Below are 27,766 nucleotides of genomic sequence, written 5' to 3' on the forward strand. Positions count from 1 at the left end.
TCTAAATGGTGAAAAACTGAAAGCATTCCCCCTAAAAACTGGAACAAGGCAGGGATGCCCTCTTTTACCACTTCTATTCAACATCATCCTTGAGACTCTAGCCAGAGCAATTAGACAAACCAAAAAAATTAAAGGGATACGAATTGGAAAAGAGGAACTCAAACTATCCCTGTTTGCTGATGACATGATTATATATTTAGAGGAACCTGGAAATTCCACCAGAAAACTCTTAGAACTCATAAGTGAATTTAGTAAAGTAGCAGGTTACAAGATCAATGCTTATAAATCCAATGCATTTTTATACATAAGTGATGAATCTTCAGAAAGAGAAATTAGGAAAACTACCCCATTCACAATAGCCTCAAAAAAAATAAAATACTTGGGAATCAATCTCACAAAAGAGGTGAAAGACCTCTACAATGAGAACTACAGAACACTAAAGAAAGAAATTAAAGAAAACCTTAGAAGATGGAAAGATCTCCCATGTTCATGGATAGGAAGAATTAATATTGTCAAAACGGCCATACTACCAAAAGTGGAATACAGATTCAATGCAATTCCAATTAAAATCCCAATGGTGTACCTTACAGAAATAGAGCAAGCAATCATGAAATTCATCTGGAAGAATAAGAAACCCAGAATAGCTAAAGCAATCCTCAGTAGAAAGAGCGAAGCAGGGGGTATTGCAATACCAGATCTTCAACTCTATTACAAAGCAATAGTAACAAAAACGGCATGGTATTGGTACCAAAATAGACAGGTAGATCAATGGTACAGAATAGAGGACATGGACACAAACCCAAATAAATACAATTTTCTCATACTAGACAAAGGTGCCAAAAATATGCAATGGAGAAATGATAGCCTCTTCAACAATGGTGCTGGGAAAACTGGAAATCCATAGGCAACAGAATGACATTAAACCCCTATCTCTCACACCCTGCACAAAACTCAACTCAAAATGGATCAAGGACCTCAGAATCAGACCAGAGACCCTGCATCTTATAGAAGAAAAAGTAGGTCCAAACCTTCAACTTGTTGGCTTAGGAGCAGATTTCCTTAACAGGACTCCCATAGCACAAGAAATAAAAGCAAGAATCAACAACTGGGGTAGATTCAAACTAAAAAGCTTTCTCTCAGCAAAGGAAACTATGAGTAATGTGAAGAAAGAGCCTACAGAGTGGGAGAATATCTTTGCCTCTCATACTTCAGATAGAGCGCTAATTTCCAGAATCTATAAAGAACTCAAAAAACTCTACACCAAGAATACAAATAATCCAATCAACAAATAGGCTAAGGAAATGAACAGACACTTCACAGAAGAAGATGTACAAGCAATCAACAGATATATGAAAAAATGTTGAACATCTCTAGTAATAAGAGAAATGCAAATCAAAACTACCCTAAGATTTCATCTCACCCCAATTAGGATGGTGATTATCAAAAACACAAGCAACAATAGGTGTTGGTGAGGATGTGGGGAAAAAGGTACACTCATACATTGCTGGTGAGGTTGCAAATTAGTGCAACCACTCTGGAAAGCAGTATGGAGATTCCTCAGAAAGCTTGGAATGGAACCACCATTTGACCCAGCTATCCCACTCCTTGGCCTATACCCAAAGGACTTAAAATCAGCACACTACAGAGATACAGCCACATCAATGTTCATAGCTGCTCAATTCACCATAGCCAGATTGTGAAACCAACCTAGATGCCCTTCAGTTGATGAATGGATAAAGAAACTGTGGCATATATATACAATGGAATATTACTCTGCCATGAAGAATGATAAAATTATGGCATTTGCAGGCAAATGGATGAAATTGGAGAATATCATGCTAAGTGAGATAAGCCAATCTCAAAAAACTAAAGGATGAATGATCTCTCTGAGAAGCGGATGAGGACATATAATGAGGGGTAGGAGAGGTTAGCGTTAGGGTTAGGGTTAGGTGTTTAGGGTTAGGGATAAGGAGGATGGTAAGAATGGAGGAAAGAAGGACTGTATAGAAGGTAAAGTGGGGTGGGAGGAGTGGGGGGAAAGGAAAAAATAACAGAATGAATCAAACAACATTGCCCTAAATTAATTTATGATTTTTAATAAAAAAATAAATAAAAATCATTTACTCTTTTTCTAAAATTATTTACATTCCCCTTCTCTCTCCCCTGTGAAAAGCTTTAAGTCTCATTGGGTTACTGGGTACTAACTTTCCTGCAAAGCCCCCAAATTGTGATAAATTCATGTCTTATTGTCTCTGATTAGTTAATTTTCATAGACTCAGATTTTCAAACCTTCAGGGGACAGAGGGAATATTCCCTTTGCCATGTGTAAAGTTTATAAGTATGCAGATAAAGAAACATTTTTCAGTATTATTTTAAAATTCATATGTGACATTTTACATTTAATTTAAAAATTATATTCCCATATACTTCCAGTAAGTTACTTACTGGAAGTCATTTCTGATCGGTATTATCAGTAGCTCTTATGAGTTGTGCTAAGTAATCCACATATCAATTAGTGCCCCTTCAGAAGTATTGTTATAAAACTTCTAGCATGCTGCAGACAACATTTTCTGTTTAAAAACTCAGTATCTTGATTTATAAAACCAAGTTGAATCACCATTGATACAACATCCCAAATTTGACATGCCGGTCTTATCCTTGGTTACTCCATTTTTCTATTTCCCTTCCTTCAATTAATTGGTCATGGATTCTTGTCAATTCTCTCCAGAAAGGCCTCTTCAATATACGGACCCTCTTCACTCTCTCTGCCCACCTCAGTTCAGACTCCTATCACGTTTTCCTGCCTCGCTTTGTCTTTTGCTCCTCCAGCCCCTGCTGCCAAGTTTTCTTTTTAAATAAACGAAACTGTACATGCCATTCTTATGCATAAAAATAGTGACTTTCTTTGTTCTCTGTGGTATAAACCTCCACATTCTGAGCATGAACTCTAGGTCTTTACTTTGACTCCAATCTGGCTTGCCAGTGTGCCATGTCCCCTTGCCTTGTTCATGATCCTCTGCGTACTCTCCTTCACCAGAGAAGTTAAAGTCATTTTCTTCCTCTAGAATTTCCCTACTTATTTTCTAGCTAGTTTCTCAAAGATCCAGAAGCTTGCTAATTCTCAGTTTAGGAATTGAGGTCCTCTGGAGTTGACAATACGCCCTTTGTCCTCAGCGCTCCCACAGTCCTTGTCTGTGAAGTCCTTGTCTATGAATTGGTCCTTATCACTTTGCTCCATAATTCTTCAGCTGACATGTCTGCTTCACCTCATTTAAGCCAATTAATTCATAGAAACCTCAATTCCAACCTAAGTCCTTTAACTGTATATGGTGTACTGCACAGCTACACCCACTAAACCCAGATGAATAAAACCGTGGCATTGGTCTTACAGAAGAATAACAATATGAACAATATGACTATTAATAAATAGTACCAATAGAAAGCACTTAGGTTACACAATGTGATAGACACTATTCTAAGTATTTTACATATATTAGCTCATTTAATACTCGTGCCAGTATATTACCTACACTTATAGATGAAGAAATTGAAGTGTAGTGAAATTAAAGATGTTCTAGCATTCTCCAAATTTCCAAAAAAGATGGTAGTTGGTTTTAAAAGAAACAAACATATAGGTTAAAAAAATTAAGTTCTTGTGTTAAATTCTTTGTAACTCCTGGGTTAAATTGAGCTAAACGAGTGTTTTCTTGTTTTGCTTAATTATTTTTTAATTAAACAACTTCTTGGATCTGTTACCCAGCCAACAAACACTGTGATGATATGAATTTCTACTAAAGGTATATGTGCCCTCATTCTCAGGCTATAGAACAACCTTTTGGTGGTCAAGCACCTTGTGGAACTAGTGATCTGACGAACACACTTAAAGAAACACTGATGCGAGGTTACTTAAGTAAAACCTGTCATCAGTTAAGGCTTATGTGGCTCTTTTTTATTACCTCTCCCTATGTGGAGATAGGTCATAAGTTCTGAGGCTTATAGTGAACAAATTCACTGTATAGGACAAAAATTAATTTCCTTTATTTTATTTCTCAATTTTTAGATATTTTAGTTATACATCAAGAAACACATATTCTGTATAATTTTTTTTACTGGTATCTAGTTTGTTCTTAAATTGTATTATTAATGTTTTTGTACTCTGATACTAGAAAACTTAAGATATTTACTATATCCAGTTGAGAAATGAAGAATGAGCTTCAAATGAGCTTCTGTGTGTTTCTAAAGGCAGAAAGCAGGGTGTATACAGGGTTTGGAAAAAAGAGACCTGAGCTTATAACAGTTACCTGAGAAGTCTTACTATTGCCTCAGTTTCTTTATGAATGTATGAAGGGTATTTGAATAGTGGTCTCTCAAATATCATCTAATTCTAAAATTCAAATACACACAAATGACCCCTCTAAATTCATTGAAGCATAGAACAAAAAATATTAACTAAATATCTAAACTACATTGGTGGGATTTTCCTTCCCATTATCATAAAGAAACTTCTGCGAATGAAATTAAATATAAATAGTAGATTGTGGAAAGCAACATCAAAAGACATGAAGAATGGGGGGAAAGGAATAAAATTTTTACTACCTCCTTGGTATAGACAATTTTTTGAGGCTGGAGAAATGGCAGATTCTTATAGTCTGGTGTACAGGAACTATATGAATAAAACATGGTTGTGCAAATGAACTCACAACCTTATTCCAAAGCACCATTCGGGAATAATACATTTAATGTCTCATCAACTTCCCCAGAAAAGTGAGAGTAAACCTGTGCACACAGACAAAACAACCATAACAGAAACCAAGGTAGAAATAAATCTGCTATGGGGAACAGATTTGATCGACATTTGAAGGTTTTCAAAACTCTAAGTAATATGCTAGTCACTTAAAAATATTCCCACATTTCTGCTTTCTCCAATCATTCTATGCCTTAAGATTCATCTGTCAATTTTGACGCATCTTTTAAAGTCCCCCTCCAAGCCTAAAAATCCAGACCACAGAAGAGCCCTCTTTGCTTTGAAACGATCTCATCAATCCATAGATCATTTACCTGCAAGGATTATTTGGTGAAGTTAAAGCGGCACATCAACCAGCAGCATCTGAGGGCTGAGGCGGCAGAACGTCAACAACAAATTGTCATTGGCATTCCACTTATGAACCTTCAAACGGCATCAGATCTTTTCCATGGGAAACCAGATCAGGTCAGACTAGAGCTGAATATTTCTTAACAAGCTAACCATCAAAAGAATTTACGTTTTGAATAAAAAGGCTATCATTTGTTGATTTGAATATCAAAGGGATCCACTGCAAACTCCCAGTCTAGAAAAACCTCCCTAAGCTACACTAGACAGGTGTTTAATAATCTATTATTAAGGCACTATTTTAGGTTACTTGGAATTATAAAAAATAGCTGTAACTGTGAAGCTGCAAATGGGACTGCACAAAGAAACGAATGCTATTAACATACTATTAACAATTCAAAAGAAAGAGTTGACATACCAATCAAACTTGTTAATTGACTGTCAATGGCCTGTCCCTGAATATACAACATGACTGCATTATAGATTTCAAATGCTGACAGGAAGACAGTTCCATTTGCATTAACTTCATAAACTGATCAACAACCAAACTGCCACATACATTTATAATGGGAAGCTGAATCATTTCAATATTCATGGAGCCCTGTAATTGTAAATTAGGTACTGGCAAACAATACAATACTGAACATACTCTAAAATATCCTAAATTTCATTGACCTACTTTCATTCTGATTTTAAAAACAGAAAAAAGTTTCATCTTGAAGTGATCATTACTTTAATTTATGATTTGTGCCTTAAGCAAAATTTGTTTGCAACCCAATTTGCAACTACTGTTTACGGTTGCACGTTAGTAGCATTGCTGGTTTGGAAAATATGATATAAAAAAAAGTGGTGATGCAAAAGTGATTTTGACTTTCTTGGGGTTTTTGAAAACAGAAAAACAGAAAACAAGACAGTATCATATTTCCTCAGCTGACAGTTGAAGATTCTTTGACAAGATATTTCACAAAGAATCATTGACATAATGAAAACAAGGTTATGTATTAGTCCTGCACTAGAGCTTTCTTAAGTCCCCTCAAATAGACCTGCTATTCTGAAACCAGACTTTAAAATCTTTAATCATCCATCAGTTTGGCGATCGATAGAGTAAAAGAAAAGACAAATGAGGGCTAAAGACTCTTCCTAACCAAAGGCTTCATGATAAATGGTCTGAAATTCAGTAGTGATCAGCAAGGAGTTATTCCTTTCAAATGCTTCTATGACCTCTCCAAGAATTTACACAGATTTTTTTTAAAGCTGTTTCCCCAGAGATAAATGTTATATTAGCTTCCAATATTTGTCTCTGATCATTAAACATGAACCCCTCCACCCCCTACCCCAGACACTAGAACTTCCTCAAACTTTGAGGAGCAATTCTAGAAAACTCAAATGTGTCCTCACAACTTTGGTTGTGTGAGTTTACTCTCAGGATATTTAGTAAATAAAGGTTGCATTGAAATTTTTTGTTGACTTTGCAAATAACCAAATGAGTTTACTGGGGGATGGGAAGGTTATGCTTAAAAATTTTTTAATGTTTTTCTTAGATTACTCATTCTATCAATTAGAAATTTTTTCCTTTGCCTGACTAAACAATAATATGTACCTCATAAAGGTAAGTAACATACAATTTGTACACATATCTAAACTTGCTAATATGTATAAATATGTAAATTATATAATGTACATAAAATATAGACATGCCTCAATATCCATGGGGGATCAGTTCCAGGATACCTGTAGATATCAAAATCCACTGATTTTCATGTCCCTTATGCAAAATGGTATAGTATTTATGTATACCCTGTGTACATCCTTGTGTACTTTAAATCATTCAGATTACTTAAAAAACCTAACAAAGTAAATGCTATGTAAATAATTGTTATACTGTATTGTTTAGAGAGTAATGACAAGAATAGTAAGTCTGTACATGTTCAGTACAGACAATTTTTTCCCAAAATATTTTCTAGCTGGTTGACTGAGTGGATGTAGAACCCACAGATGTGGAGGGCTGACTATATATGTTGTATATATGTATACACAACCATATCTACCTAACATATATCTCTTTAATAAACTTTTAATTTTAGAATACTTTTAGATTTATAGATAAGTTGCAAAGATAGTAGAGAGTACCTGAATTACCCAAATCCAGTTTCTGTTCTTGTTAACATCTTATTTTACCATGATACATTTTCTACAATGAAGAAATATTGATATATATTATTATTATTTGAAATACACCCATGAATATTTTATACTCTTAGCTTTACTTCAGTTTCTTTTTCTGTTTCAAGATCCTATTTAATTAATGTATTGCATTTGGTTATTGTGTCTCCTTAGGCTCTTTTGATCATGACATTTTCTCAGACTTCCCTGCTTCTTGATGACCTTAAAAATTTTGAGTAGTACTGGTCAAGAGTTTTATAGATTGGTCTTTGATTTGGGTTTTCTGATGTTTTTCTCACGGTTAAATCATGGTTATGGATTTTTGGGAAGAAGACCACAGAGATAAAGTACAAGTCTCCTAAGTCATACATTTTTATCTTTGATGGTTTTCAAGATACCCTGTGAACTTTAAAAATGGTATTTTGTCTATTTAGAAATAAAAAGCAATTTATTTCAAAGGCAGTAATCTATATAAAAGGCTAGGTACGTGGACATAAAAAAAGTGTTCCATTGATGGTTAGTATGTAGCAGATGTCAAGACCTATGTACACTCTAGAATTTGGCTATGTCTGGACATATCAAGACTAGTAGGTTAGTTTTCCAGGGTCCCATTTACAAAAGAAGGAATCAGGAGGCTAAAGATAGGATGGAAGAACGTAACTCTGATCAAACGGGAAATAGAAATGTTTACAAATTTGGTTCAGGGTCAATGGGCAAGCGTGTTTATATACATGTGTGGAGGTAGTTGTGTTTGTGTTTGGAATAATGGGGGATGTGGTAGTTTTGACTATATCAGTTTAGGGCAAACAGGCCAAAAAAAAAAAAAAAAAAAAAGCATGAAGAAAAAAGGGGAGCGTTTGTTAGACATTAAAGGCACTGGTGCCTGCTATTTCAGCATTGATGGAACAGCAGTGATTAGTGATTTGATAGTGACAGGAAAGTGCTAGTGACTTGGAATAAGATTGGGTTTATTAGCATAAAATTTAGTGTCCTTCATACCGGGCACTGTAAAGGTTGGTAATGACATGAGCAAGTATCACCCCTACCAGTGACATTAGCAGAGAAAGCATAGAGAGGAGAAACACAGTAGATGCTCCAGAAAAGAACTACCAGATCAGGCAATTGTTTCCCTATTGATCTAAAAAACAGTCAAAATGCCTCGGGGGAGGTCACTTAATTTCTCTTAATTTTCCATACTCATGAAATGGGATCTCACTTATTTTAAAAGGTTGTTGGCAGACTCAGTAGAGATGGGAGTGATTCAGAAAATACAAGTTAAGGTAGTACACAATTCAGATTTAAGAATACAGGGGACCTTATAGGAAATGGAACCTCAGAGAACTCTCTCTTGAGTACTGGAACTAGAGTCTTGTTTGGGATTGAATGCAGTTATAAGAACAACAGCAGTTTTCCAGGAATCTCCGTTCTAGCATTCAGACAACACAACTGTTATTTCCTTGATCTCAGTTTTTTTATATGCTGTCTTACTTCACTTATAATTACAATGCACAGTAATAATTCACCTAGAAAGTATTAGCTATTGATATTTGTGATACTCCTAAACAATTTGAATGCTATCTTTAGAATAAAAAGCAAGCAATAAAGGGAACTCTACCAACTGGCTACTTATTCCACTCTTCAATAGAGCTTTTCTATCTATTAGGGTTTGATTTCTCATATATTTTAGCTCTCCTGTAGGGACATCAAGGTCCCTCATATTTTATAACATCTTCTATGCTTTCTTTTCACCTTAGGAATCTAGTACTGGTCCAACCCAATCTTTTTGGGCAAGGTATTAGTAATATTGTCTTTTAGTTTGTGCCAAGTCCCTTGGTAAGTCATTGGATTATTAATGGATTGATTATCCTTGAACATTTCTTGGACCAGAAAAAAATCTATGATGTTAAAGATGGGGATGGAGGTCATATACCTGCACAAAGAGCAGTCTAGGACTGTTTTCCTTACGAAGGGTGACTATTGTTTTTTCTAGAAGGGAAAGATGAGCATGGAAGCTTTCAGAATAGTCAGAAGTAATATAAGACATGAAAAGAGAACACTTTGTGACATTAGTTGACTATAAAAATTCTAAACCAATACTCTGGTATGTGCTCCTCACAATTCATAGAATTTTAGATTTAGAAAGGGTAGTAAAAATAGTCTAAGTCATTTCAAAGTCTGAGGTAAGTACAGTCATGTACAGTATAATGATGATTCAGTGAACAATGGTCAAAATGTGTAAAGGTGGCAAATAACATAGAACAGAGGAGAAAAATTCATGGAACCTACTGATATCATACCGGTCATAATGTTTTAGCACACACATTACTCACATCTTTGTGGTGATGCTGGTATAACAAACCTACCATCCTGCAGTTACATAGAATATAGTACATATAAGTATGTATAGTACATAATACTTGATAATGAATGATAACAACCATGTTACTGGCTTAGGTACTTAATATAACATTGTTATCATTATTTAATTTAGTTAATTAAATTAATTTCTTTTCTTTGGTATTGGGGATGGAACCCAGGGCACTTTAACACTGAGCTACATCCCCAGTCCTTTTTATTTTGAGACAGGCTTTTGCTAAACTGCTAAAGCTGGCCTCAAATTTGTGATCCTATCTTAGCCTCCTGAATAATTGGATGGGATAATAGACATGCACCTGGAATTTTTAAAATCATTAGTTTAGTATATACTCCTATTTATAAAAAAAAAAATCTACTGTAAAATAGTATGCTATTTCTTCACAGCAAAGGAAACAATCAAGAACGTGAAGAAAGAACCTACAGAAAGGGAGAAAATCTTTGCCACCTGCACCTCAGATAGAGCATTAATCTCCAGGATATACAAAGAACTCAAAAACTTAACACCAAAAAAACAAATAACTCAATCAATAAATAGGCTAAGGAACTGAACAGGCACTTCACAGAAGAAGCAATATGGATGTCACAAATATATGAAAAAACGTTCAACATCTCTAGCAATTAAAGAAATGCAAATTAAAACCACACTGAAATTCCATTTCACTCCAATCAGAATTATCAAGACTACAAGTAAGGATAAATGTTGAGGAGGATGGGGGGAAAATGGTACACTCATACATTGCTGGTGGGACTGTGACAAGTTCTTCTGTATGGTGTAACCACTCTGAAACAGTGTGAAAAATTCCTCAGAAAATTTGGAATGGAACCACCATTTGACCCAGTTATTCCACTCCTCAGTATATACCCAAAGAACTTAAAATCAGCATACTACAGTGACACAGTCACATCAATATTTATAGCAGCTCAATTCTCAATACCTAAGCTATGGAACTAGCCTAGGTGTCCTTCAACAGATGAATGGATAAAGAAATTGTGGTATATATACACAATGGAATATTACTCAGCCATAAAGAAGAATGAAATTATTGTATTTGCTGGTAAATGGATAGAACTGGAGACTATCATGCTAAGTGAAATAAATCAATCCCAAAAAACCAAAGGCCAAATGTTCTTTTGGATATGCAGATGCTAACACACAATAAGCAGAGTGGGGAGGTGGGGGGCAAGAATAGAAGTTCATTGGATTAGACAAAGGGGAATGAAGGGAAGGGAGGGGGGATGGGAACAGGAAAGACAGTAGGATGAATCAGACATAACTTTTCTATGCTAATATATGAATACACAGTCAGTGTAACTCCACATCATGTTCAACCACAAGAATAGGACCCTAATTAGAATAAGTTAAACTCCATGTATATATAATATGCCAAAATACATTCTGTCATATAAATCTAAAAAGAACAAATAAAAAAGAAAAAAATTAGTGTGCTATATTATGTTGTCAGCAGCCTCATACATCTCATGTTTACCATGTCTCTTGATTACATCAAGATAGCACATTGAATGACTGACCCATCCCATCTAGTTTTATGCAAGTACACTTGAGGATGTTCCCACAATGAAACAATTCCCAATGATGCATTTTCCAGAATGTATCCCTGTGATTAAGTGATATGACTATTCCTGCTAAAGTTTGGAAAGCTCTTTAGCAACAAAGCTGGGTTTAGAACTTAAAGTTCTCTTTTGTACAAGCTATCTCAGAAGGCATTTATTTATTGCGAATACTTGGACATTTATCTTATTATGGTTTCCAGAGGACTACCATGAAAACAGTGTTTTCACTAGCTGAAAATACCTATACTTTCTTTAGTTTTCGCAGTCCTTTCTCCTTATCCTATATATTTATTGTCCTTAGCATTCCATATTCTTCTTCCCCTTATGATTCATCCTACATGATCACACCATCCTCTCTTTCCCTTCTTGAATTCCTTAGGTGTGTTCTAATCTCTACCATCTCTCTGTAGAGGCAATACTTCTTGCCCAACTTCTCTATGAAACCTTGTGAAACCAAGAACAAGGATTGACTTAACTGTGAATTATTCAAAGTGGAAATTATGCTTCAAGAGTGACTATGTAGAGCCCGGCACAGGGGTCCACACCTGTAATCCCAGTGGCTTGGGAGGTTGAGGCAGAAGGATCTGAGTTTAAAACCAGCCTCAGCAAAAGCGAGGTGCTAAGCAACTCAGTGAGACCCTGTCTCTAAATAAAATACAAAAAGAGCTGGGGATGTGGCTCAGTGGTTAAGCGCTCCTGGGTTCAATCCCTGATACCAAAAAAAAAAAAAGAAAAGAAAAGAAAAAAAAAAAAAAAGAAGTGTCTATCTACACAATACTCACTAGGAGGCGCTATCTTTGACACATAAACCATCATTAAAAAAAAATACATTCTGGGTCGGGGATGTAGTGCAATAGTAGAGCACTTGCTTAGCATATGCTGGTTTGGATATCTGGCATGGTAAAACAGAGCAACTAGAAAAACAAAATTCCTATAATTAATGACAGTATTTATTATAAGTAATGAAAGAATAAATTTTCAATTATAAAATTTTGCAGGATCAGCTTCTGAACATGCTCTAAGTCCCTTTTTATATTTGAAACAGTGACAACATAGACAATTTCAAACATGTTAACTGATACACAGAAGTAGCGTCACAATGTTTATTGTACAGAGGATAGTCCATAGTGTTGAAGTCAATTCCTTCCCACCTTCCTCTCCCAAATAAAGTCATCAAGCAGTCAATGCAGATCCTTAAAAAGCCACAGATGCTTAAACTCATAAAACCTTAGTATAGGTTCCCAGATGTCTCCACAAAACTCACTTTATTTTTGTGGTGATTATAGCAAGCTTCTTTGTTTAGAGGACATATTGCATCTACATAATATGTGTAGATGCAACAAACTGAGAGAAGTGGGGAGGGAGTCACCAGGCTCAGGTTCATGAATGACACCAAGAAGTGAAAGCAAGTCAAGCAGCAGTGAGGGAGGAGATACAAGGATTACAATAAGCAAAATCAAATGCTCAGCCATCTAAGCAGGGAAAAACTGTCCAATTAACCCCAATAGCCTTTGGGAGAATTACTATTTTTAAAGAAAAATAATTGATGTTCATCTTGTCAGCACTAATCAGAACAAGCAAATTTTTTTAGTATATTCTTAACATGCAGTATAAAGTGAAATGTATTTTAGAAAGATTTTTATTCAAAATATTTCAACAACAAGTAATCTGAATGCTACATTTATTTAGGTTTCTTCCTTGTGAATTTAGGATAGATGATGTGTTTTTACACAGTACTTCCTCAACTCACTTAAGTTCTAATGAAAATGTAGGTACTAATTTTCATTTATTTTACCTAGGTCCCTGCCCTACCCCAAACACCCTTCATTCCCTATCTCAATGGGAGAGTTCCTTTACAACTGTGCCTCCTTTCTTATATTTTATCCTCTGATCTCAAGCAATCCATTTCAGAAAGCCACTCAATTGCTTCAGATTATTCTTTTCTTTGTTTCAGGATCTCCTGGGCCTAACAACATCCATATGATCAGTAGAGGATTCCAGCAAAATTGTTACTTAGTGATATTCATTAATTTTGCTCAAAGAATTCTAGATCACTCTTTTCATTTTATATATTCCACAAACATTTTAACACTTGCCTATCCTTAAAGTTATTCATGTCTTGACTACTGATTTTTATGAAAAGAACTTTCCAGAAGTTAAAGCCCACAAAATCATTTCCTCTTGGAATTCATTTCTGCCTACCTCAGTCCTTCTTATCCCATCTCCTACCCAGAAAACTGTTTTTTCCTTTAACTGGATGCCCCCAAAACATTCCTTAAGCAGTGTCCGCCTGCTTTCATGGAGAGATTTTATTCTTCTTGATGCTGATGGAAATAGAATGCTTCTGAGCACAGGACACATCATTGCACTGCTCCCTTCCAGGACTGCAAACATTCAGTGGATCTGAATTTCAATATTACCCAGAAGTCTTTGTAGGTTTTAAATGGTTTCATTTCCTTCCTCCTTCTCTTGAAGATCTTGTTTGCTCTGCTTTTAAATTCAGGTTGCTGGTGTCACTGCATAATTTCTCCATATTTAGTAGATTCACTTTGATCATTAATAGAGTTCAAATATAGATTTGGCTTTTTAAAATCATTAGACATAAGCTTTATATACATGATAGAAGTGCTTATAGAACCAGGGGTCCCAGGATGAAGTAGGAATGTAAAGCTAGTCTGTGGAAGAGGAAAGCTCTTCCTCTAAATTACAAAAAGAAATGGGAAAAATGTTCAGTGATCTTGATTAGCTTTATTTTGAATTCTATGTTTGGTCAATACTACACAAATTTCCCCCAAATGGAAATTTTAAAGTGGTCCAAAACATAAATCAAAATATTTTACCTGAAGTTATATAGTAGTGGGAGAGAAGTGAATACCACATATATTCAAAAGTTGTCATATTCAAATTTTTCATGTAATCTCCAAAGTGCTTCAAAATAAGACAAATACATTTCATAAAAATCTCTAATTCTAATAATGACTCAGAACATATTTAATCCGTATTTACTAATTTGTCTTATGTCTTTAAAAATTCTAAGTAATTTTTTATAAATGAAAAAATTATGAAAGAATAGTCATTTATGCAAGATTTTCTTTACTACTAATTATATAAACATCTCTGTCAAACTTTGTAGAGAAATCTTTAAAGTATCTTCCAGGAATATGCCAATAGAATAGCCTCATGTTTACTGATCTTAAAGTGGTAAAATTGAAATGGGAGAGTAATAAAAATTTGTCCTCACAAATAATTAGAAAATTAAAATTGTAAACTAAAATAAGGACTATGCCTATAAAATATTCAAGTCTACGAAAATTACAATTTGATGTGGATATTTATGTGCCCAAAGAAAAAAGAACAGAAACTTTCTAATGAAGACAGACCTTTCACTGGATTTGAACTCACTACTTAAAACTAAAAAAGAATTTTATTCACTGGTTTATTGTACCAACTACTACTCTATCTACATATCACAGTTCATTCAGAGGTCTCTGACATTTTACAAAATATCTCATTAATCTCTACAAACCCCCAATGTGACTATAAGACATGGGAATACAGTTATTAAATTAACTATTGAAGATTCTTCCATGTTGTCTCTGAATTCATAAAGGAATAATGCCAGGAAAATATTTTAAGTGGAAAATAACAACTTTTAATTTTAATGACCTTTCTCCAAGTGCATGCTGACTTTTCATACAGAAAATTCATTTATATGAATCAAACCACATTTTTTTTATTCAAAGAAGAAAGGACGGACACAAGTATAAAAGTAAGTATTTCTTAAATGTCATGTTTTCTTTTATTTCCCCTTTAGAGCAAGAAGCAAAATCTATTTCAAAGAATTAATGCAGTGTATTTCTTGGCTGTTTTATAAAAACAAGAACTAAAGGTCTGTTTGTTTTCTTTAGTACAATCTGCTCATTAGGAATTAGATTCAATTTGACCTTCATTTCACCTAAATTTTTCTTTTTCTACTATAGGCAATGTCATTCTTCCACTTCAATATTATCAAAGCTTTGCTCAAAATAACATTTAAAGTTTCTACCTGATCTGACCCAATACTTTAATGCCTTTTCTAAATTATTTTGTGGCCATACATAAACCATAATGGGCTTTGATTATTAGACCTCTCTTCTGGAAACACTGGTCTCTAAGTGCTGTTTGAAAAACAAAAAAGCATACTGTTTTTCATTTTAACTGAAGTCAGCAAAGCAATTCCTTAGGTAGCTCCTGTGTCTCCCTATCATGATGCTGAACTTACTCTGAGAAACCCAGCAAGCAGTCATTTGCAATGACCTCTTAAATTTTTAATTTTTGTTTTAATTAAAATTTTAATTGACACATAAAATTGTACATATTGGAATAGCCTTTAAGTAACTTATAAGTTTAACACAACACACATAACAATTTGTTCATTTGAACAAATATTTACTATGCCAGGTATCAAGAATACAAAGATAAATGTCATAGGACCACAACTATATTCCCAATACATTGTCAATAAAGTGTGTAAGGTGTTCTGAAAGCAGAAAGGGAAAATATCTACCTGTGGTAGGGGTCAGGGAATGTTCCATTGACAAAACCTTTAGCTTCCGATTGGCAAATTATGAGCATAATATAAAAAGAAGGGTTTAGAGAGTCTTGTTGAATAATCAGAAATAGTCAAATGAAAGCGTATTGTTCCCAATGTTCACAATTATCAATGAGAGAAATAATTATACTATTCTATACTGGGTGATGCTGTCTGTAGTCCATTTAGAAAAATAATCAAACGTAAGCTACTGGTTCTAGTGATTAGAAAACACAAAATAACAGTACTGTTTTTGACTATAAACATAGTAAAATAACCAAATTACATCTACACTATAATGAGACTCAAATAAGATAATTCTAAAATGCTTTGAAAAGGAAAGAGCACAGTACAATGTAAAAAAAAAAAATTACTATGAAAAAGGAGTAAACTTTCAACCCAGTCATAGAAAGCCAAACACTTCCTTTTGATAACCCTTAAATTACATTTTTCAGAATGTGTCTCTTTTCTTGAAGACATCCACAGTCTTTCACATGATGCCTAAGTGTAGCCAGACTGAACTGACATTCTTTAGGCATTTCTTCAAAGAAAGGAATAAGATCTGACAGATTCCTTTGCACAGGGGGAAAAGGCATAGAAGGACAAGGTCTGGTATGAATCTTAACATTGCTCTCCATCTGCAAGAGAGTCGTCCTCTGCTGCGCTATAATAATAGCTTCTGAAGGTGTTAGCACCCAGCAAGACATTTCTCTGTCTTTAAAAAAAAATCTATAGCTTTAGCTCTTGGATGGAGACTAATCTATTGTCTTTAAAATCACACACACTTACCCAATAATATATTAAGAATTCAGTTTAGAAATACAAATTTTCACCACTTGACAGGTAAAATATGGAACCAATGCAAAAAGCAAACCAAAAAGAGTAAATTGACAAGTTAAACAAAATCTCTTTTATATTGCTGTCATGTGACAGTCTTGTCATTAGCAGTATTTTGAAGTAACATTAAAGTGTAACTGACTGAATGTAACAAAACATCTAAATTGCCTCATTAATGTTGAAGTATGTAGAGGGCTATTTCTACAATTAACTTTACTTTTAACTGTTAGAACAATTGAAAGTATTCCATGACTCATGTAGAAATACATTTTTGTAAAATTATGCACAATCTAAAACATATACACCTTGTATTAGGCAGTTTTTCATTGATGCAACCAAAATACCTGATAAGAATAACTTAGAGGAGGAAAAGTTTATTTCAGATTCACAGTTTCAAAGGTTTCAGTCTATGGTCAGCAGACTCCATTGTTCTGGACCTGAGGTGAGGCAGAGCATAGAAAAAAGCAATTCAGGACATGGTAGGCAGGAAGCAGAGAGAAACGGGAAGGGACCACAGAGAAGATGAACCCTTCCACACACTCTTCTTGTGGCCTATAGTTCCAGCCATGTCCCAACTGCCTATAGTTACCAGTCAGTTAGTGCATGCAGGGGTGGACTGATTATGTTATAACTTTCATAATCTAACAATTTTACCTCAGAATATTCCTGCATTGACATAGGAGCTTTTGGGGGACACCTCACATCCAAAACACAATATGCCCCAAATTTCTTCTACATAAGAAGTAATCAGTAAGCACTTTAATCAGTCATTCTAGGGGTATAGGCTGCTATTCAGTAGTGCTTGCTATTACAACAACTGCATGGTTACAGAAGCGCCAGTGCAGATAGTTATGTACAATGGACCATGACATTTCAAATATGATGCCATCAAAGTCTGAAATAGTGTACAGATAGCCAATCATATATATGTAAACAGGAGAGCCATGGTAGCAGGAGGAAAAAAAGAAGGTGCATTTGAGTTAAACATTACATTTCTGTGATTGGCTTTCATTGGTTTTGTAGGTCGATCTATTTAAAAGTTAAAATATATATAATATATGGCTACAGGCCAACTGTTAATCTCTGAACAATCAGAAATTAAACTTTTAATTTATTTTGATTCTGAACTAGTTGGAGTTTGCACTGTCCATGTGTTACATAAATTTGATACCTTACCAGTTAGAACCTATTCTCATCTGTCAGTGCCATTTCAATAATGATTGCTAGGTATTTTGAATATTATTCCTGGTTCATTTCAAATGGCCAAAGGAGGCAGACCAGGCTACATGCTTTCATTATGATTTTGTTTAACAGTACTGTGTAGATATAACTTAAGAATAAAAAAGTAATTAATCAACTAAATTATTTATAATTGCTTTCTATTATTATTTCTAGCTCTATATTTTACAAATAGGTACTACACTAGGAGCTTTACTTGAAACAAAGACATGGCTTATTCATTAAATGAGTCTACACATATGTATATACACAAATTTGTACACACAAAATCTTAGTTAATAATTAAGTGTAAAACAGGATAGATTTATGGATAAAAATCATAGAAATTCAGGAAAATTTATAATCAGTGTGGGCTACAATAGTAGAAGATTTTGTAAAAGAGGCCATTCACAACCTGGTCTTGAAAGAGCACCAAGGATTTAGTTATATAAAGGATGAGATAAAGGAAAATCATAATCCAGGAAGTGGAAATGTCTGGACACTATGCAATGCAGTGAAAAACAAACAAAACAAAACTGAGAACAGTGAAAAATCAGGCTGCCAGGGGCTTGCTTCCAAAGAGTCTTGTAAAGTGTAGTGAGTGGGCACAACCAAGCTGCTAATCAGATTGGGCAAGATGCCTTGATTTGGACTGGGCTACTTTAACATACATGGGCCAAAAGGTCACACGTGTGCCAAAAGGTCACATAGGAGGGTAAATGCTCTTTCTTGCTTTTCTTTGGCCTCTGACAAGACTTGCAAGAGAATTCAGGTCTTCTTCTTGGGTCAGCAAGTTCTCTTCCTGCTGCTGCTGCTATTTTCTCACCCATCAGGCAGAAGAATGAGCCCTTCTCAAGGCAGGCACTTATTCTTAACTCCATACAGTCTGTCTCTCTGTCTGTTTTGTCTTCTCCAATTCTACCAACACTTAGTTTTCTAAGAGTTATAATTATCTTGACTTCATAATTTTTTTTTCTTCAGGAATATCTGGCCTTGCAGAATAGGGAAGTTATTTTTTAGATATAACTCTCCAATTGCTCCTAATGTTTTAGAAACTCTGTTAATATAACATATAAACTAAATTTATTTCTTTGCCATGAGTCCTTTATCTCCCTTAGGAACCTTGTGAGGACCAGGGGAGAATGGTAGAGGCAGGTATGGCAACCCCTGGATTTCTTAGTTCAGTACTAGAATGGGATCCTAATGCTACCAATATAATCTACAGGAAGATACACAAAATAATTTCAATTTTATGTTGTATATAGAAGAAAACTGGGGCCGGAGGTATAACTCAATGATATAATATAAGCTTAGCATTTGCAAAACTCTGGGTTCAATCTCCAGTACCATACAAAAAAAAAAAAAAAAAAAGAAAAGAAAAGAAAAAAAAAGAAAGAAAGAAAGAAAGAAAAAAGAAAAATAAAAGAAAAAACACAGATTTTTTTAATGTCACTCTATTTTCAGGACTAATTAGGAGACTAGAGCTAGGTAGACTAAAGAGGAGGCAATTGAAATTGTAGCAGGGCAGATATAAGGAAATAAAGATGACCAAGGTAGGAATGAAGATGAAAAGACAGGTCTGAAAGGAATTATTAAGGAAAGGATGGCAGGCCAGTGCAGTGGTGACAATGAAATATTCGAAGGCGACTTGAGGGTTCTTATTTGGGGAACCTGGAAGATTAGTGACTTTGCAACACCAAACGTGGGGAAAAGCGTATGCTCATACCATGTTGGTGGGACTGCAAATTGGTGTAACCACTCTGGAAAGCAGTAGGGAGATACCCCCAATAAACTAGAAATGGAACCACCATTTAACCTAGGTGTCCCACTCCTTGGCATATATCCAAATGATTTAGTATCAGCATACTACAGTGACACAGCTACATCAATGTTTACAACAATTCACAATAGCTAAGCTATGAAACCAACCTAGGTGCCCTTCAATAGATGCATGGATAAAGAAATTGTGGTGCAAATACACAATGGAACATTACTCAGTCATAAAGAAATACTTTATGACATTTCCTGGTAAATGGATAGATCTGGAAACTATCATGCTAAGTGAAATAAGCAAAAACAAAAGTTGAATGTTTTTGTTGGTATGTGGAAGCTAAACCACAATAAAGGGGGAGGAAGGGAAGAAGAGAAATTCATTAGAGTAACAGAAGGGAATGAAGGGAAGGGAGGAGGGATAGGAATAGGAAAGACAGTAGAATGAATTTAATGTAATTTTCCTGTGTACATATATGAAAACACTTAAGTGAATCCCACCATCATATACACCCACAAGAATGGGTTCCTAAATAGAATAAGATATATTTCATGCTCGTATAAATAATCAAAATGGATTCCACCATCATGTATAACTAAAAAGAACCATTAAAAATAAAAGAAAACACTGAAATAGGTTTTTTTTTTCTGGGAGCTATAGAGAAAGTGACTGCAGGACATCTTCTAAATATGTATATATATATTATACATATGTTACATATAGTATATATAACAAATTAGAAGACAGGAAATCAAACATGAAGTAATTTTACAGAACTGTAGGAATAGATGGGCTAAACAATAGAAGGCATAAAAAATGAACAAAACTAACAAAAAGAACAAAGGTTTAGGCATTGGATTTTGTGGGACTAACCACTATATAGGGCATGTGAGGAAGAAAACCAGACAGAAAATGCAAGAACTGCCTAATGGAAGAACCATTAGCAAAGAGGATAGAATACTAAATAGGTCACATGTAAAATAATGCCAAGATGGGTGTTTTCAACATGAAAATCACCTTTTTTTATTAAATAAATCTCCAAGCAAATAATTATATTAGTAGTTCATTTAAAATAAGTATTTGCTATCAACTTCCAGGTCTCTGCTGCTATTCAGACTTATCCTATGGTATTCTATAAAAAGAGAAGTATATTAAAAATCTAAATAAAATTCTTGTGCATATTGGAAAACTATTAATTGTTGTTAAGGCAATTCATAATTCCAATTCCTTAAAATCTGTATTTTTTCTTCATGGTTGTCTTATGAACTTTTCCAAATTTATGACTTATTCTTTGTTTTTAAGATAAAATATCTGGTTATATGGTCTGACTCAATCTTTTAATAATATGGAGATTTTATTTAATCATAGAAACTCTTGAATATAATGGGATAGTTTAGACTTAAGTACTTCATTCTTGTGGTCAGTAAGAATAAGCCTGTTTCTATAGATTTCAGGACTTCATTTTCTGTGTTATTTTTTTACACCTTATTAAGAGTGTGTTTCTAGACTCTTAAAAACATTAACTGTAAGATTCAATTCAGAGTTGGAACTACTATTGATTAGCAACCAAAGTAATGATATCCATTGGCACCAACTAGGAAAGTAAGAAATATGGAAGAAAAACAAACAATGAAAATGAAAGATTATTTGTTAAAACTTTCGGTCTATGCTGCATTGAAGTAGAAGAACATTGTGATGTTATGAATGAGGTGCCTCTAGTTCTGCTAATGTCATCAGATATTTTGTTATTTGTGCTGTTGGTTGAAGGCAAGATAATTTCAAAGGTAAACAGAAATATCTGGGTTTTGGTTTCCAACTCTTAGAAGTAAGCAGGATCTAATGCTATACTTATTTTCTAGACTTCACAAATTGTATCTCCAGTAGCATTTTCCTGATAATATAGTTCTAACTCCTTTTTAGAAGTTATTTCTATATAGCTTTTGGACATAGTTAATGCATTTGGTTCACAATAGTAAAGAATTTGTCTATTTCACTTTTTAGGGCCATCTGGAAAATTCTAAATTATTTCTCTACTACAGTCTAATATCATGAAGTACTAAATGTTTTATCAAAATGCCTTTGATATGTAGGAAATGACAACTTTCTAAAAGGATACAGTCTACTACATTTTTTTTTTAAGGTCATTGTTTTAGTCAACTGTGGCCAAAAGACCTAACAAGAACAATTTTAGAGGAGGAAAAGTTTATTTGGCATTCAGTTTCAGAGGCCTAGTCCATAGGTGGCTGACTTTATTTCTTGGGGCTTGAGGTGAGGCAGAGCATCATGGTGGAAGTGTGTAGTGCAGGAAAGCAGCTGGGAGCATGGCAACAGCAAGCAGAGAGAGAAACTTCTTCTCTCACCAAGGACAAAATATATACCCCAAAGGCACACCTTCAGTGACCCACCTCCATGAGCCACAGCTACCTGCCTATAGTTACCCTCTAAGTAATCCCTGTCAGAGGATTAATGCCCTTACTAGGTTAAGTCTCTCATGACCCAATCATTCCACTCTGAACTTTATTGCATAAAGAACCAATCAAATACAAATTAATAGTGAAAGGAAGTCTAGTAGAGTTGAGGAAGGAGAAGGGAAGGGGGTGTGCAGGAGGGAAAAGTGGGGATCATGGACTGAAATTGATTTCCATGCATGTATAAATTTGTTGGGATGAATCCAACTACTATGTATAACCATTAAGCTCTAATTAAAATAAACAAATAAATTAAAATAACTCAGTCATTTCACTCTGAACTTTCTTGCATTGTATCATACAAGAATTTTGGGGGACACCTCATATAGATAACAGTCATATTGTCTTAAAAAAGAAATTGGGGAAGAAAGCCATATAGTTGAACTTCTAACGTAGACAAAATACTTAGAAACATTTTATTAAATTCTCAAAGCAGGTCTTTAATATAAAGATTATTTCCATTTTATAGTTTAGTACACAGGCTCAAAGAAGTTCAGTAACTTGCCCATAGTCATCTAGCTTGTAAAATGGCAGAAGTGAGAGTTGAAGCCAAGACCAACTGCCTACAAAGCACATGTTCTTTAGTTGCTGGTCTAATCAGATGAAGAGGAGTTAAAGTTGAGGTAAAGTATGAATATATCTAGGAAATCACTGGTAGCCCATTAGACTTTCATAAAAGATTAGTTCATTCAAACTTATTTTACATTCTGAAACTAGCCCTCATTCCTTCAAAGCTGCCATGCTGCCAAAACCATATATAGTTCCCTTAGGAGTAAGGGAATTCAAATAACAGTCCATGAGTTAAACCAACAAGCTTTACCTACCCTTTCTGGATTCTCCCTACCCATTGTATACTTTCTTTTCAGAATTTGAAGAAAAAGAGGAAAGCAATATATCCTTCACAAATAGTTCATCAGAGAAAGAAGAGAAGCATTTGATAAAAATAACTTAACAATTAAACTTGCTGCCAAGGAAGACATCTGAATTGAGGTGCCACTCCAGGAGAGAAAAACAGTAAAACAAGATGAGTGAACACAAGGAAATGGTGATTCATCCATTTCTGCAGTTAAAGTAATACACAGTGACCATTTATTTTGTCACTTCTTCAATCAATAATGTCAGGCACTTTGCAGGGCAAGGCTGACCCACATTGGTAGTGGAATTATTTTTTCAGATATACAGGATGGAAACTGAAAGAATTGTAAACATGGACACTCTGTGGGTGATGGTAGACATGTTTCTCCACGTGGATGGAAAAAGCAGAGGAAGCAATATAGGAGGCAAACACCCAGGCAGTAGAGATGGGAGGCCTGTTAGTTTCAGTGTTCAAGGGCATGTACTCTAATCAGACAGCAATGTTCAAACCTAGCTTCATGACTGATAAGCTATGCGACTATGGTCAAGTTACTTATTCACATTTTCTACTTTCTTTTCCTCATTTATGAAGTGGAAGTAAAATAGTTTCTATTTTATAGCATCCTGGTGAATATTAAAGACAATACCTATAAAAGGCTTATAATAAGGCCTGGTGTTTTGGAATTTAGGAAGTATAGTGTTATGGAATGACCCCTGCCCTCACCCTGCCACTACCACTGAAGGAATATATGAGCCCCAAGCCCAGATGTGACTGTATTTGAAGATAGGGATTTTTGCAGTCAATTATGGTAAGACAAGGCAATTAGCGTGGACTTGGAATTCAACAGGATTGGTGATCTTATAATAAGAGGAGGAGAGAGTGTCTCTCCACATTGTACATGTCAAAGAGAGGCCATGTGAGGAGGTAGCTGTTTGCAAGTTACAAAGAGAGTGCTCATCAGAAACTCGATTTTCCTGGTACCTTGATCTTGAACTTCCCAACATCCAAAACTGTGAGAAATAAATTTCTGATGTAAGCTACCCAGTCTAGGGCATTTTGTTATGGCAGTTCAAGTGGATTAATACACTGGACCTAAATCTGTGCTATCATTAGTATTCTCTTTTAGTTCCTGGTTCTAGTTCAACCTAACCTTCTGAGAGCTAGCTAATTCCTGTCTTGAAGTTTCAGAAGATAGTACAGCATCATAATAAATTTCCTCTTGTTTGTCAGAACAGTTTTAGTTGTCTTCTGCTACTGATAATAAAAGAATGTTCACCAATCAACAAATTATATTGGAGGTTAGGGCAGAGAGGTCACTTGTAGATCATAACTGAAATTATAGTATCATGGAGACATGAGATTTAAACTGAAATATTAAAAATGGTTAGACTTTTAAAAGGTAAAGAGAAAAAATACACTGATGACTAGCATAGAGCTCTGCATATTGTACATGTGCCAAGAGTACAAATTAGCCTTAATAATAATCCAAATCTGAAATTTGGCTTGTTTAATATTGAGTCTCCATAGCTAAAAAGAACTATTTACCAATTTGCATGTTAAATATGCAAATTTAAACTTTAAATATTTAGGCACTTTAATAAAACATTAACAAATTAACATTAACCTAAAACATTATTAAATAGATAAGGTAAAAATTATTTTTCTCTTTTATGTTATGTTCATTGAGAATGGGAATCCTATGAATTCCTTCCATTTTATTCTTAATTCTCATTACAAATAATTGATTTTTAAAAGTTCAAGTTGCCCTAAATACGATAGCGAATTTGTTACCTCTTCTAGATTTTTGTACAGATAATTAACCATTTTTCTATGCCTTATGCTGGTGAATGTTTTTTCAAATAAATAACTATAATATTAAAATATACAAATAATTATCTGTCTTTTAGCACCACTTCATTTATAATTCTGAGTGAACTATCCTGTAAAAATTAAAGGGCATCCAAGTCTTTATCCCCCAGGCAAACTTGTCTGTAGGAGACCTCAAAGGTGAATTTCATTACTCCTTCCTTTTAAAACTAAATATAATCAACCCGTATTAACACAAATGCATATCCCCTTAAATAGCTCAGAAAATTAAAGACCCAAGAAAAACATTGTCTAAAATCTATTATTTAAATATTGTCATTTAAAATGTATATTGATATATTTCAACCACAAATAAACTTTAAATTCAAAAATATGTGCTAATAAATTTTTCACTAAAAAAGTGATGGAAAAGAAATCTGTCTTTGTTTTGGGTAGGAGGGTAGAAGGCAGGGAACTTGTTTTCTTTTCCATGGTGTTTAACAAAGACATAATCTCTCAATATCAATTCTTCTGTCTAGAGCACTGATTCCCTGTTTAGGTGTCATTTTTTTTTGTTTGTTTGTTTTTGTTACCAGGGATTGAACCCAGGGGCAATTAATCACTGAACCACATTCCCAGCTTTTTTATTTTTTATTTAAGATAGGCTCTCACTAAATTGCTTAGGACCTTGCCAAGCTGCTGAGGCTGGCTTTGAACTTGGAATCCTCCTTCTTCAGCCTCCTGAGTTGCTAGAATTACAAGTGTGCACCACTGCACCTGTGTCATGTTTTAGAAGGGCATCCCTGAATGTCGAGGCTGAGTAGGAAAGAGACTCATTCATTTCGACATTCAATCACCCCTAAAAGTTACTGACTGTCATGTATGAGTCAGGCAATGAATTTCCTAGAGTCAAACATTCCACCCCAGGGAAGAAGGTGCTGTAGAGGCCTGCTAATAGAGACATCCCCATTGTCTATACCTCAAGTGGCCTGTGTGGGCTTTTCAATGCCCTCTTTTCAAGGTATTCTCATATGCGACAATCATTTGTTTGGATTTCTTGTTTTGTTTTTTTCGTTTTCTTGTTTTCAATTATATCCATTTCCTTGTACTCACTAAGATGTTTCATGTGATGTGAACAACATGATATTCAAGAATACAATATTCAACTTCTTAGTCCTTGTTTCTCTAAGACTATTTCCAGTTCTGGTCTCTCCTCATATAAAACTGAATGCCCAGTTCATTATTTGCTTTTGTTAGTCCTACTGCATGATTCACTTTCTGCACTGGTTAAAAAAGAAACTCTTTTTGCTCTTTTTTTATTGGGTTCCTTCTTGAATTTGAAAAATATGATATAAAAACAGGTTTGAGGTCATATGGAGTTGAGTTTAATACCCTTACTCTACCAGGTATAGCTGTGTGTTTTTACACAAGTTATGCAATGTTTCTGAAGTTCAGTTTCTGTACCTAAAAATGGGGATAGTAATTTTCTCTAAAAATGAGATGACTGTGAGGATTAAATGATAAACTGCATAGCACAGCAGGAGGAATATACTCAGCCTCTAGATTTATAATCTGGTTCCTGATCAGTTTCTTTAGTTGTCCGAACAAACTTGTAGTTAAGAACAGTCCCATTAGTTAGGGGATTCGGGCTTCTTCACTTTTTTACCCATTTGCATTCTGGGTTTTCTCTGGTACTAGTTATATGGCCTCGAAGAGGAATACCATCTTTGGTGGCCCTCGACTGTCACATTAGCTCTATTTCCTAGTCAGAAGCGAGCTTTATGCGTTTTCCTGTTACCAGCTCTCTCCACTTCTCTTGGTGCTCCTGAGTGACGCATCACACATATGATTATTCCCTCCCTTCCAAATCCAGGGAAAGATTCTTTAGAATCCCATAACCAACACCCAAATATCTTCAACCTAAAATAGAAATAATGGCCACCATATAAAGCAAGAAAGATGGCTTACTTTTATTGATTGAGCAGATCACAGATCACACACACACACACACACACACACACACACACACACACACACACGGTTTTAGACAACCTCTGCATGTCCTGGAAAACACTTTTGACACCTATATATAAGATATATTCCATAGTGATATAAATTGACAGTGGGAAGTAATGGTTGTCTAGGGTTTATGTAGTGATTCTTCCATCTCTCTTATCTTGTTTTTATTAAGCATAAATTTTAGAACACATTATTTTTAATCCAGTTCTGGGGGGGCCAACAGGACCTAGCAACACACTATTTCTTTTCTGGGCACAGTTCTTTCCTGGCAACAGGGAAGCTTTCCATTTCAAGTGTGATCTCATCGTCTCCCATCATCCAGTTAGACTTTTCCCTTTTGTCATCTATTCTCACTCATCAGCTGCCATGCAATTTCAGAAACTTAGAAAGTTTGATGGCATCCCAACCTAATAAATGTATAGTATGATCTTATCACATATTTACAAATAGCAACCTTCCCATAAAATTTATATAAAAAAGAGATGCCTCTGAATCATCCATGAGGAATAAAATTGACATATATGAAGGAAACAAAAGAATATGTTTTTCTTTTCTAAGGTAAAATGTGTGTCATTTGTTTAAATACTTACCCCAAAATACTCTAAGGAACCTTGCCTATATAATGGAATAATAGAAGAAAAATTTTTCTGGGCTATAAAAATGGTGGTTTAAAACTTAATGAAGAAGAAAAAAAGTGAAAGAACTCACTGTTTTATTTATTTATTTTATAACTTCAGAAATATTTTACTGTGTAAATGATAAACATAACAAATTATTTTAAACAGCCAGTGGGCTCCTATGGGGGGTGATCTTGGAAATGTAAGAATGGAGAGGGAAGAGATACCTTCTTTTTTCCATAGTCCTTGTCTTGCACTCCAAGTTTGAACCAGAAACAAGTACAATGACTACTAAAAGATGCAAACCTGAGACGAATATAAAAAAAAATTCATGGATGACTTTCCATGTACACTTAGGTATGTTAAAGACATCCATCCTGGTGGGGAGAAAGAAAACTGTACCC

The 27,766-nt window shown here is 34.7% G+C and overlaps 1 long non-coding RNA gene across 3 annotated transcripts in view; it reads right to left on the bottom strand.

Annotated features, from left to right (window-relative positions):
- The window catches only part of LOC306654182, a 111,031-nt gene that overhangs the window by 32,418 nt on the left and 50,847 nt on the right, over positions 1 to 27,766 (bottom strand). For 2 of the 3 annotated variants that reach the window (XR_013761897.1, XR_013761898.1), the window contains exons 2-3: positions 16,997 to 17,044; positions 13,315 to 14,128 (exon numbers count right to left, since the gene is read on the bottom strand). This is a non-coding gene — a long non-coding RNA (uncharacterized lncRNA). Of the gene's footprint in view, positions 1 to 13,314; positions 14,129 to 16,996; positions 17,045 to 27,766 lie in introns of those variants that run through there. The other variant, XR_013761896.1, reaches the window with a different exon arrangement.

The sequence above is a fragment of the Sciurus vulgaris genome (assembly GCF_902686455.1).
Source record: "Sciurus vulgaris genome assembly, chromosome: 2".
NCBI classification, from domain to species: Eukaryota; Metazoa; Chordata; class Mammalia; order Rodentia; family Sciuridae; genus Sciurus; species Sciurus vulgaris.